Here is a 13,728-nt window from a genome sequence, read left to right as displayed (position 1 = left end):
TAATTAAGTTCGTTTAGGTGGTGGTGGATCGCAAATAATGTCACACTGGCAGATGTGCTGGTTGCCAGTTGATGGTTTGCATAGACAATTATCTGGGCTCTTTGTTGCTCCATATTTATCGAAGAAGGCTTTAAGGCACACGAATTCTGCTTCCTTAGGATCCTTGGGACAAACGCCAGGAATTGTCATGTGTTTAGTACATAATTTTAGTTGTCCTTTTCTTGTAAACAAACATAAAAATCGTTAAAATGTGAGTATTCTCATATTAAAACAAATTTAAAAATAACTCTTTGGGATACTATATTTACCTTGAGAAAGATTCATAAGACAGAGAAAAAAAGTGAAGAAAAGCATGAGAACAATGAACTTCTTCATGATTTTGATTACTCTTTTTCTCTTCTCTCTTGCTAAAATAATGTTTAATATACATATTCCTTCAATTATGTCTTATATATAATGGAAAAACAAACTAAATTAAGGAAAAATTTTATAACTTCCCTAATTAAAAGACATTGTTTTGGAAATGAAGAAAACCAACTTTCATACAAGTGTCACTAAAAATAGTTGATAACAAAAGGTAGTTAGAAGTTAGAACCATCATTGCTCTCTAAAATTATTTTTTTAAAAAAATAGAGAACGATCTTAAAACCATTTGCTCCACAAAACCTTTTCCCTTAATTTCAATTCTTAGACTTATAAATTTGTTTTATTTGTCAGAAACTTTGATTTGTTTTATTAGACTATTTTTCGTAATTATATGCCTTCAAATGTCCAACTATTCCCATTCAAAAAGAAATAATAATAAAAAATTCGATAACTCTATTCTTATTACCATACAGCTGGCTAATCATTTTAACATTTCGTAAAATATGTTAATTGTTTTTTCATTTAAAGGGTAAGGGTTGGGCAATCATAAACTATATTAATAAATCATTATTGACTGAATATTTCTATTAGAACAAAGAAAAATGTTGATTGGGCCTATATTTTTGGATTAATTACTATTTACTTCTCTCTCTTTCTAATAAATGCCTTGACAACTTTACCGCAGCTACTTCATTCAAAGTTTTTTTCCCCAATAATTTTATCTTGTTTATTTTCTTACTCATTTACTAGACACAATTAAAATTTGATTTAATTATTCAATTAATCGTGCTAATGTAAATCCAGTTAATAGTCATCTCAGGTTAACTAGGATTTTGATTGTTTGATGCAATTATTAAATAGATTGTGTTTGAGTAGGCTTAAATTTTGATACGACATAAATACAATCCATTAACCCATTTTTCAACCTCTATTTAAATTATGAATAGGTTATGTATTCCATGAACAATCATGCACGTTGCTCGTGTATAAAAGGAAAATACATTAGCTTGATAAAATGTACAGTTAGGAAATTACCATTAAGTTTCTTAAACATTGGGTCAAGGTTTTGTTGAACTTAAAATTTGTTTAAAACTATCTTGGATGGTTGAAACAAATTTATGGCTAATTTGTTCAATTTTCAAGTCATACAAATTAATTTCAAATTTAAGAATTTTAATCTTATTTATAGCCTCTTTTACCGTTTTCTAAGTTCATCTTTGATTTATTTAAGTCTAGTATTGATAAGTTACCAATGAAACTACAAAAACAACATCCTCACTTGAAGCAAATTGTAATACCCTAAATCCAACACGTGTGGAGCATGTGGTAAAGGAGGTTACTTATAAATAATAATCCTTCACAAAAGCCTCAATTAGAACTGAGCCAAAGTTTATTCAAACAAATCCACTAGCCTAATACTAAGGATTTTCCTTTTTCCAAAGCCATAAATATAACAAAGTCTCAAAACTCTCCAATTGCAAGTGTTGTGTTAGAAAATGTATATTTATAAAGGAGAAAATCGTCATTTTACATTTCAAGTCTTACTAACATCCTGACTTTTATGTATTTAAGCTTCTTGTGATTTAGGGGCATCATGGTCATTTCACAATGAACGAGAGATCAGACAGCAAAACAGACATCACTTTTGAACTCAGGACAGTCGAAAACCTTAAGAGGACCATAAAACGAAAAATGATACTATTCACATGTACGATACTATTCACGTGTACGGTATTGTCTACGTTACTGTTCACGACACTGTTCACATAGACGGATCGATGATGTGGCATTGACTGATGAGGTGTCACGATTCCATAGGACTAAAATTCTTATGTACTGTTGATCGGTGACGTGGCAGCATATCAGTGGACCAAAAATTGTGCGTACAGTACATGCATATACACAGGATAACTTACAACCAAACCGTGTTACTGTTCAAACCGTGTGGTTAAACCGCGTACTATTGACTGATGACGTGGCGCAATCCTGAGCGTCCGAAACGTTCTTAATCCGATGGCCATGATTTACTCAATGTATCTATAAAAAGGGGCTCTCCCCCCTTAATTTGGTATCCCTAAATTCATTTTTGAGTTCAATGTTTTGTAATTCCTTCTCCATCTTGTATTTTCTACGTATTTTAATAAATTTCCATTTTGCCCCTAGTTCAATTATGAGTATCTAATTTTCTTTTAAGCTTGGGTTGAAGATGAAGTCTCAACATGTGTCATGGACTTTATTTGGTAAATTTATTTTCTCTTCCCTTCTAATTTTTGTGGATGTTTTGACTTTTCGTCGACAAATAGTAATAATCTCTTCTAGATACCGCCCTGATTTCACCGGCTCCCTAGTACAAGGTTATTATTATTTGGCACGATAAGCCCTTAGCACGATATTGATTAGAGTGTGGTTCATGAGGTGTGGATTCCCCCCTCATGATTTAATTGGCACTAATAAGGAATATTTAGCCCATGGTGCATGTTGATGCAGATCTAGATACCCAAGAGCTTCATTTCAATAGATTTCTCTTCAATTTATTCTCGCTATTTTAATTTAAATTTTAGGATAGTTCAAATCATTTTCACCACAAATCCAACAATGCACATAGAAAATTAATTCTATGCATAATTAAAATTCACCTCCTCGTGGGATCGACACTCGTCACCATTAATCTATTCTACAATAGATTCATGCGCTTACGAGTTCAATAAAATTGGCACACCAAGTTTTTGGCGCCTTTGCTGGGGAGGTAAGTTATTTTAATTCGTAGAATTAATTTTTGTAAATAATTTCTTTTAATTGTTTTATTGTAATTTTGTTTTTTTTTTAAAGTGAATATGCATTTAGATGTAAGAATTTCTTTTCTTTTTCTCTTCTTTAAAATTCTGTAATTTAATTTTTAAGTTAATTTTTTTTCTTGGTAATTTTTTTTGTTTATCTTATTAATTTATTTTTAATTTATTTCATGTATTATTTTTTAGTGTGTTTTTATAGAAAGGTTGTAACATCGCGATAAGGTTAATATCATAATTTCTCCTTCTTTATTTTTAATTGTTTTGTGTTCTTTGCATGGACGGTCGAATGTCATTATTACCTAATCTTGAGCCTATAGACCTTAAACTTGAAAAAACACTTCGCACAAACAAACACGTTGTAATTAAAAGTAAAACTGAAATGGATTTGCAACAACAACCACCACCACAGGAGATGCTATTTAAGGACTACTTTAGTCCCTTAGTTAATTTGAGCACATCATGCATAAGATACTCAAACGTAGCTATTAGGAGTTTTGAACTAAAACCTAGTGTGCTAAATTGTCTCCCAACATTCTATGGCCTAGAAAATGAGGACCCATATAATCATCTGAATGATTTTCATGCTGTTTGTCAAACTTTTAAATATGAAAATTTTTCAGACGATGATGTTAAACTTTGACTATTCCCATTTTCCTTAAAGGATAGAGCTTGTTCATGGCTCAATACATTGCCTGCTAATAGCATTACATCATGGGAACAAATGGTAACGAAATTTTTGAATAAATATTTTCCAGTGCATAAAACCAATGCTATTCGCAGGGAAATTTCAAAGTTTACCCAGAGAGAAGACGAGCAGTTTTTCGAAACATGGGAGCGATTCAATGGGTTACTCTTGAAGTGTCCACATCATGGGTACGGGAAATGGTACCAATGCCAATACCTTTTAGAGGGATTATTGCCACATGTCCAAGAATGGCTAATGGCAATAAGTGGAGGAGAGCTAATGTCAAAAAGTGCATTAGAGATTTGGGAATTCTTCTAGCGACAAGCGGATAATTCCTAATAATGGAGTCGATCACTCAGGAATACTAAAAGAATTAAGGGAGTAAATGAGGTTCACATTGGTGAGTCAAGTTCAGGAATTAAAGAAGTCAAAGAGATGGTTGAAGATCTTTCCTGACAAATAGCATCGTTATCGAGTGCTAAATCAACAGAACCACATGACAATGACTCATACTCAGATCAAGCCAATGCCATAGGTGTAATGAGAAAACCATCTAATTACAACCCATACTCCAACACATATAACCCTTAATGGAGAGACCACCCCAATGTTTCATGGTTTCAAGGATTCCAACAGAATGGACCAACAACTCCAGCTCCAGCTCCACCAATGCAACCAATTCCTCAAGTTCTTCAAGTCTCTCAGCCACCATTTAGACCACACAATCAGAACCAGAACTACTCTCAACCTAGACCATGGGAAGATGCATTCCAAAATTTCAGGAATGTTACTTACTCCATGATTGAGCAACAGAATCGCACCATTGATGAAATACGAAATGAGATGAGAGCAGCCTTCAACTCACAAGCCCAATCAGTTTCAAACCTCGAGAAGCTGGTTGAACAACTTGCTTCTTCAGTTCAAACCTTGATGATTCATGTCTTGTGGCATTTGAAAAATTAAAACAGTTGTTGAGATCATCACTCATCATTCAGCTCGCAAACTGGAACTTACTGTTTGAGCTTATGTGTGATGCATCTGATTATGCAGTAGGAGCAGTATTAGGATAAAGAGTTGATCGAATTCCCCATGTTATTTACTATGAGTGCCATAGGTAAACAGTTCCTCCTGAAAATTCTTAGACCACTTCAACGTGTGAAATCTCATCTCAAAAGGCAGATTTGATTTTATAAAACACATCATATTTGGGCTCTGCAACCACCAAAGTTAGTATCCCATGTTGAGGATTTAGAAAGCCAACTCAGAGACATTGAGAGAGGTGTCTACAACATCCAGTTGGAGCTTGAGGTAAATTTAATAAGAGGACGATTGTAATTTTCTTTATGTGTTTTAGTTTGTTTTTCTTTGTTTGTGTGCTTTAGTTTGTTACCCTGGTGAAGTGGTGGATAATGGTACTCCGTGACAATCAAGTCGGTTATTTCAGTTTTCCATAATAACTGATATTTTTAGGTGAAGGTATGGATAGAAACGAGATTTTAGCAATGCTTCACAATCGATTCCCTTCACTTTCTTAGAATGCCCTCCTTACAATCCATAAAGCTCGGTTCGAACGCATGCGATTGCTTATGAGGAATAACATACCTACTGACATTCGCTGGTTAATCGAGGCCAAAGTACGGTTGGCAGGTGAGTTGCCTCCAAAATTTATTGCATACCTGCCTGGTTGTGGTAAAGGAAATTATGCAAGAAAACGACGAGCTCGAAGAATTTATGTTGCTTGTCATAAGTGTACCAGAATGAGATGCGATAAAAAATCATGTTCTTTAGGAATGGTGTCTGATAACAAGGAAGATAAGATTCAATTCATTAGGGATGGCTTGAATAAGGAGTCGTTGGATGATATCATTTTATCTCTTGAAACGCATCCCAGTGGATATGTACAAGGAACGATTCTCTGGTTATGACCTTTATTCCAGAAAGAGCATGCACGACATAGTCTCGGGAATCTAACTATAAATGACCCTATTTGCCAGTTTATAAGAAAACTGGATGGGAAACCTAGCCTCAACCCATAGAGGACGTTCAAGCTGTTTCTGAACGTAAAACCAGAGGAAGGTGTGAGCCACAGTCGCAACTACCTGTAAATATCTTTTTACTTTACTATTATTTTATTTCACTATTGTTTTATCATTTGCATTATTGTCTTTAACAATTTTATTTTATCATTGTTTCTTTTTCTTTTTACTTTTTCCTTTTTGACTCGCGAGCCATGTGCTTTACGCATTAATTGACATTATGTCCTTAGCCTACGTTACGTCCCAATAAAAGTCTTTCTTGACTTTAGGGATCTATAATCTGAAGTAGAAGCTAGTTTTATGGGCTAAAAAGATGTAGTGATGCATAAAAAAAATAAAAATAAAAGTAAAAAGTAAAAAAAAATGAATACATTGGGTTGACTAGAATTTTGACTTTAGATTGTGTTATTTTTAAGCTGTGGGAAAATTTCTTTCATCTTGGTGAGAGTGTGTGATATTACTTCTATATTATTTTCTCTCAAATTTAGCATTCATTGGAGTGACTATTTTTATTGGGTTTAATTTTCTTGTGAAAGTGTCACTGCTTGCAGTGAGATTTTGGGGTTTGACATGTTATTCTTGAAAGTAGCTGTGAGAAAGTCTACTAGGCTTATTCATGTGGATGGTTGATGTGGGTGTGATGTTTCTTTAGACTGGAGATAATACTTATACTTTTATTTGTTTGCTATTATTGGTCTGATTGAATAAAAAAAAGTGTTTTTTAAAAAAGAAAAAAACATTTTGGGTTTGAATTTTGTTTTCGCTTTATTTGCTAGGGACTAGCAATAAGCAGGTTGGGGGGTGTGTTGAGTGTTAGAAAATGTATATTTACAAAGGAGAAAATCATCATTTTACATTTCAAGTCTTACTAACATCCTTACTTTTATGTATTTAAGCTTCTTGTGATTTAATTATGTGTGTTTTATTTTAATTAAGTATTTTATGTATTTTAGGGACATCATGGCCATTTCACAATGGACAAGAGATCAGACAGTAAAATGGACATCACTTTTGAACTCAGGACAGTCGAAAACCTTAGGAGGACCATAAAACGAAAAATGACATTGTTCACATGTACGGTACTATTCACATGTACGATACTGTCTACGTTACTGTTCACGATACTATTCACATAGATGGATCGATGACGTGGCATTGAGCGATGATGTGGTATTGACTGATGAGATGTCACGATTCTATTGGACTAAAATTCTTATGTACTGTTGATCGGTGACATGGCAGCATATCAGTGGACTAAAAATTGTGCGTACGGTACATGCATATACACAAGATATCTTACAACCAAACCGCGTTAATGTTCAAACTGCGTCACTGTTCAAACTGTGTGGTCAAACCGCGTACTGTTGACTGATGATGTGGCGCCATCCTGAGTGTCCGAAATGTTCTTAATCCGATGGCCATGATTTACTCAATGTATCTATAAAAAGGGGGCCCCCCCCCCCCCCCCCCCCGAATTTGGTATCCTTGAATTCATTTTTTAGTTCAATTTTCTGTAATTCATTTTTTATCTTGTATTTTCTACATATTTTAATAAATTTCTATTTTGCCCCTAGTTCAATTATGAGCAGCTAATTTTCTTTTAAGCTTGGGTTAAAGGTGAAGTTTCAACATGTGCCATGGGCTTTATTTGGTAAATTTATTTTCTCTTCCCTTCTAATTTTTGTGGATGTTTTGACTTTTCATTGACAAATAATAATAATCTTGTCTAGATACCGCCCTGGTTTCACCGGCTCCCTAGTACAAGGTTATTATTATTTGGCACGATAAGCCCTTAGCACCATATTGATTAGAGTATGGTTCATGAGGTGTGGATTCCCCCCTCATGATTTAATTGGCACTAATAAGGAATATTTAGCCCATGGTGCATGTTGATTCAGATCTAGATACCCAAGCGCTTCATTTCAATAGATTTCTCTTCAATTTATTCTCACCATTTTAATTCAAATTTTAGGATAGTCCAAATCATTTTTACCACAAATCCAACCACCCACATAGAAAATTAATTCTACGCATAATTAAAATCCACCTCCTCGTGGGATCGACACTCGTCATCATTGATCTATTCTACAATAGATTCGTGCGCTTGCGAGTTCAATGAAATTTGCACAACAGCAAGTTCGAAAGATAAACAAACTTAAAGGAAACAAAAGTTCATTCTCCTCTTATTCTACTAACAAAAATAAATAAATTTCTAGGTCCAAAGATAAGCACACCTCTCAATAAGTTACTCAATCTCCAAAAAGTAATGACGAGGAGTGCGCTGTCAACTTGGTAAGTAAAACTATTGCCACTCACTACAGTTATCAAGTTCAAAAAATATTGCAAGCCCTTTTCTTATCAAAACATATATTAAAAATCATAAATTTGTAACAGAAATATAAAAATTGATAATTTATTTAGAATTTCAAAAGCGTAATTAATCATGAAAATAAATTGTATATCATATATACACAATAAAAAGAAAGTTAGCTCATGTCACATAGTGTCACCTATACTTCCAATGACCCTGCTAAGAACATAATCAGAACCAGAATATTGTGTGCACAATCAAAATAGAAATCCAATGGGTTGTATGGTTAAATGGATATCCAGGTTGTATTAATTGGATTATTTTAGATTTAATTTTTTTTATCATGTTTTGTATTTATTTTAGATTTATAAATTTATTCTAAAAACAAATTTGCTGAGAATTCTAATAATAATAATAATTCAACACAAATAATAATAACAATACAATTCAAAAAATAATGCTTTTTAAGTAATTTTAATATTCAGATAATACCAATTTACAGCCAAAAAGTTTTAAAATGCCAAAAATTTAAATAATTTTAATTTTTCATTAAAATATTGTGTGACAGATACGTGACTGTGAAAAATCATCATGAATTCATGACGGAAAATATTCTGTCATGAATTAATGACAGTGACATAGATGACAGATAAGTTGTCTGTCATACATCCCATTTTATGACAGTTATTTACTGTTATCTATTGCCTATTTTCTTGTAGTGTGGAGCTATCAACTCAATTCCAAGATCAACAAACCACCAATAATGGTTTAATTGAGATAAAAAGCCACCTATCAACACTTGGTGAGTTTATAATAAGTTGGTGGCAATCACTAAAATGGAGTCTCATATTCTGTAAGGTTTCAACAAGTTGTAATCTCTTGAGCCTAGCAAATTACTCGATATTTCAGCGTGCCTCCATGGATGTAGTGAATAACGTAAAAATCTTCTTGTGTGCTTTACTTTTACGCATTTTATTTTTACTCATTGTTTGTTTAATTAAATTTTCATTAAACTTGGTACGCCTACGAAAATTGGATATCACAATGCTTCCCTAATTTCATCACTTTAAAAGTTTTTGTCTTACTAGGAATACATCTTTGTATTGGCTTTTGAATTAAGGATGTTCTAATTTCTATGGCCAAGTTTTACATCTACTTTTGATTTAGATGTTCCAACTATAAAAGCTTAGTGAATTAAAAAAGAAAAAACTATGAAAGCCTAAGAATCTAATTATCTCGTTTAGAGTATTGATATTTGATTATCTCATTTTATCTCACCAAACCCTATTAATGATTCCAATTTTATCTTGTACAAAAATACTAAAAAGTACATAAGATTTTTCTCTTTAGACTCTATCATTTTGCAAACTTATATATATAATAAATTTCATGTGATCAAACAACTAATCTTTTTCAAAAGAAAAAAAATAACAATTTTATTCTTTTAGAAACAATTTGATCAAATTTCTTCATTGGCAACAAACAACATCAATTCCATATCCAAAACCAAATAAACGAGCAAGTTTAGAAAGGTCTATCCATCGCTTGGATTGCTAAAATCATTTCTTTGATAGCTTTTAACAAGCGAAAGAACATTATGGAGATTGAGCAATTAGCAAATGCAAAAGATTAAAATTACTAAAAGTGAGCAATTAAGCTTTTTCAACAAGTGATTTTTGCTTTCTCAGATTGCTGAAACAAATAACATGAAATTGATGATTTTTTTCTTTTTTGTCTAGGCATTTTAATTGCAACTGACAAAATGTTAGGGCTTTTATTATTACACCAGTACGTCAATAATATTGTTATTTATTTATTCCTTGCATTACGGATTTGTCTAGTCATAGGTACTTAGAGATTACTACTTATATTGGTAGGAATATAACAAGTATATTTAATATGTGGAATGGGGTGAAATCCAATGATCCGCTTTTAAAAAAGGAAAAAAAAACTATGTTGGGAAATTCAAACCTTAAACTGAACGTGGGTCTCAAAGTTTCACTGTGAGGCTGGCATCATCACTGTTGATTGTGCGCATAATGTCATGGATTTAGGTGCGGTGATGTGTGATTGTCATGGGTATGTTAGGGTTGCTACTATTTTTAAAGTTAGTATTTTCTAAGTTATTGCTAATATTTTACAACCCATGGAACAACGATCCGCTTTTCAAATTCATCATATTTCGTGTAATTGTCAATAGCTCAAGCCATGTACTAGCCAAGTTAGCTCTTTTAAATTTTGTTATTTGGCTGGATGACTTTTTAGAACGTTTGTGCGCACTTTAATTATAATGAAGTTATTGATTGTTAAAAAAAAATCGCACACACTAGTTCTAAATCTTAATTAGAAGTATTTGTTTTTCTTTTTTTCTTTTTTAGCATCATTATTAGGGTTAAAGGAAAAATTATTCGACCGGATTTATTCAATAGTGTATAAGTAATTTTTCTTTTTTAGTAATCCGAGATAGTAATGAACTTACCCATGTTTTATATACATATATTTCTCAAGCCAATAACTAATTAGTTAAATATTTCTCGACCATAGTAAGTAAAATATTATGATTTATTATTACAAACCACCGTATTAGTATCTATCTATGATTTAACAATAGGTTAGTATAGATATCGTGGATTTAGTGATCTTCATTCGTCATACTACCTTTCAAGACATGGAGGTACATCGTATTGATGTAAGTGGCACTTGTGGGATATAATACAGTTCAGAGGCAAAGAAAAGAGGAACTTAAAGTCATCATCATAATTCTCACTACCTATCAGCCTATAAATCCCTAATTATTTCACATATCATCAAAATTTTAATATAACACGTAAACCCCTAATTCTTTCACATATCATTTTCAATAGTCACCACAAAAACACAAGAATCATCATTACCTTGTCTTTAACTAAAAAATGAAAGAGAACAGCTCAAGATGACACCAACTAATTGATGGATTCGACTTGTTGTTCGCTGTGTGTTACACGGTAGCTTCGATTTTATGTGATTAGTAAACAATCCAAGAGACAAATCAGTATTTCAAAGAGTCATAGTAAGAGAGGTGAAAGAGATGTTTGAGATTTGAAGGAGGGAAAACGTAATGGATTTCAGCAACCGTTTAACAAGTAACCCGTTACTTTTTATTTTTATTTTAATCTCAATCGTTGGACTCATTTTACTTGAATCCAACGGCTACAAATAAAAATTGGCACAATGCTAGGCATTGAGGCCCGACACTGAAACTTTAGCCTTAAGTTATTAGTTGTTTAAGGGGGAAGAAAAAGGCACACACAAAAAGTTTTATATCTTAATTAGAAGTTTTGTTTTTAACATGGTTATTAGGATTCAAAGAAAACTTATTCGACTGGATTTATTTATATTCAATAGTATAAAAGCAATTTTTCTTTTTACTAATCCGACATTGTAATGAAATTACCCATTGTTTCATATACAAATGTTTCTCAACCATAGCGATTAATTACTTAAGTAAATATTATGATTTATTATTACAAACCACCGTATCATTATCTATCTATGATTTAACAATAGGTTAATATCGATATCGTGGATTTAGTGATCTTCATTCTTCATACTATTGGACACCATAATTAAGTTCGTTTAGGTGGTGGTGGATCGCAAAAATGTCACACTGGCAGATGGGCTGGTTGACAGTTGATGGTTTGCATAGACAATTATCTAGGCTCTTTGTTGCTCCATATTTATCGAAGAAGGCTTTAAGGCACACGAATTCTGCTACCTTAGGATCCTTGGGACAAACGCCAGGAATTGTCATGTGTTTAGTATAGAATTTTAGTTGTCCTTTTCTTGCAAAGAAACATAAAAATCGTTAAAATGTGAGTATTCTCAAATTAAAACAAATTTAAAAATAACTCTTTGGGATACTATATTACCTTGAGAAAGATTCATAAGACATAGAAAAAAAGTGAAGAAAAGAATGAGAACAATGAACTTCTTCATGATTTTAATTACTCTTTTTCTCAAATTGTAATACCCTAAATCCAACACGTGTGGAGCATACGGTAAAGGAGGTTACTTATAAATAATAATCCTTCACAAAAGCCTCAATTAGAACTGAGCCAAAGTTTATTCAAACAAATCCACTAGCCTAATACTAAGGATTTTCCTTTTTCCAAAGCCATAAATATAACAAAGTCTCAAAACTCTCCAATTGCAAGTGTTGTGTTAGAAAATATATATTTATAAAGGAGAAAATCGTCATTTTACATTTCAAGTCTTACTAACATCTTTACTTTTATCTATTTAAGCTTCTTGTGATTTAGGGGCATCATGGTCATTTCACAATGAACGAGAGATCAGACAGCAAAACAGACATCACTTTTGAACTCAGGACAGTCGAAAATCTTAGGAGGACCATAAAAGGAAAAATGACACTGTTCACATGTGTGATACTATTCACATGTACGGTACTGTCTACGTTACTGTTCACGACACTATTCACATAGACGGATCAATGAAATGGCATTGACCGATGATGTGGCATTGACTGATGAGGTGTCACGATTCTATTGGACTAAAATTCTTACGTACTGTTGATCTGTGACGTGGCAGCATATTAGTGGACCAAAAATTGTGCGTATATTACATGCATATACACAGGATAACTTACAACCAAACCGCGTTACTGTTCAAACTGTGTGGTCAAACCTCGTACTATTGACTGATGATGTGGCACAATCCTGAGCGTCCGAAATGTTCTTAATCCGATGGCTATGATTTACTCAATGTATCTATAAAAAGGAGGCTCTCCCCCCTAATTTGGTATCCCTGAATTCATTTTTGAGTTCAATTTTCTGTAATTCCTTCTCCATTTTGTATTTTCTATGTATTTTAATAAATTTTCATTTTGCCCCTAGTTTAATTATGAGTAGCTAATTTTCTTTTAAGCTTGGGGTGAAGGTGAAGTCTCAACATGTGCCATGGGCTTTATTTAGTAAATGTATTTTCTCTTCCCTTCAAATTTTTGTGGATGTTTTGACTTTTTGTCTATAAATAGTAATAATCTTGTCTAGATACCGCCCTGGTTTCACCGGCTCCCTAGTACAAGGTTATTATTATTTGGCGTGATAAGCCCTTAGCACCATATTGATTAGTGTGTAGTTTGTGAGGTGTGGATTCCCCCCTCATGATTTAATTGGCACTAATAAGGAATATTTAGCCCATGGTGCATGTTGATGCAGATCCAGATACTCAAGCGCTTCATTTCATCTAACACTAGTTCTGCAGAGATGTATCGAGAAGAACTTAGTCTTAAATTGGGAGAAGTGTCATTTTATGGTAAAACAATGTATTGTTCTCGGTCACATCATTTCAAGCAAATGTATTGAGGTTGACAAAGCAAAGGTAGATCTCATTTCCAATCTTCCTCCACCTAAAACAGTCAGAGAAGTAAGATCTTTCCTTGGGCATGCTGGTTTTTATAGACGTTTCATTAAATATTTTAGCAAAGTTTCTAGACCCTTATGCAATCTACTTGCTAAGGATGTACCTTTTATCTTTGAT

The 13,728-nt window shown here is 32.9% G+C and overlaps 1 non-coding gene across 1 annotated transcript; it reads right to left on the bottom strand.

Annotated features, from left to right (window-relative positions):
* Positions 1–3,930: 3,930 nt before the first annotated feature.
* On the bottom strand, positions 3,931–4,034 carry LOC127901597 (small nucleolar RNA R71). Its single transcript, XR_008053841.1, has one exon. It is a non-coding gene; the product is annotated as a small nucleolar RNA R71 (small nucleolar RNA).
* Between the last annotated feature and the right edge of the window lie 9,694 nt (positions 4,035–13,728).

The sequence above is a fragment of the Citrus sinensis genome, chromosome 3 (assembly GCF_022201045.2).
Source record: "Citrus sinensis cultivar Valencia sweet orange chromosome 3, DVS_A1.0, whole genome shotgun sequence".
NCBI lineage: Eukaryota > Viridiplantae > Streptophyta > Magnoliopsida > Sapindales > Rutaceae > Citrus > Citrus sinensis.
This window is presented reverse-complemented; position numbering and strand designations above follow the sequence as displayed.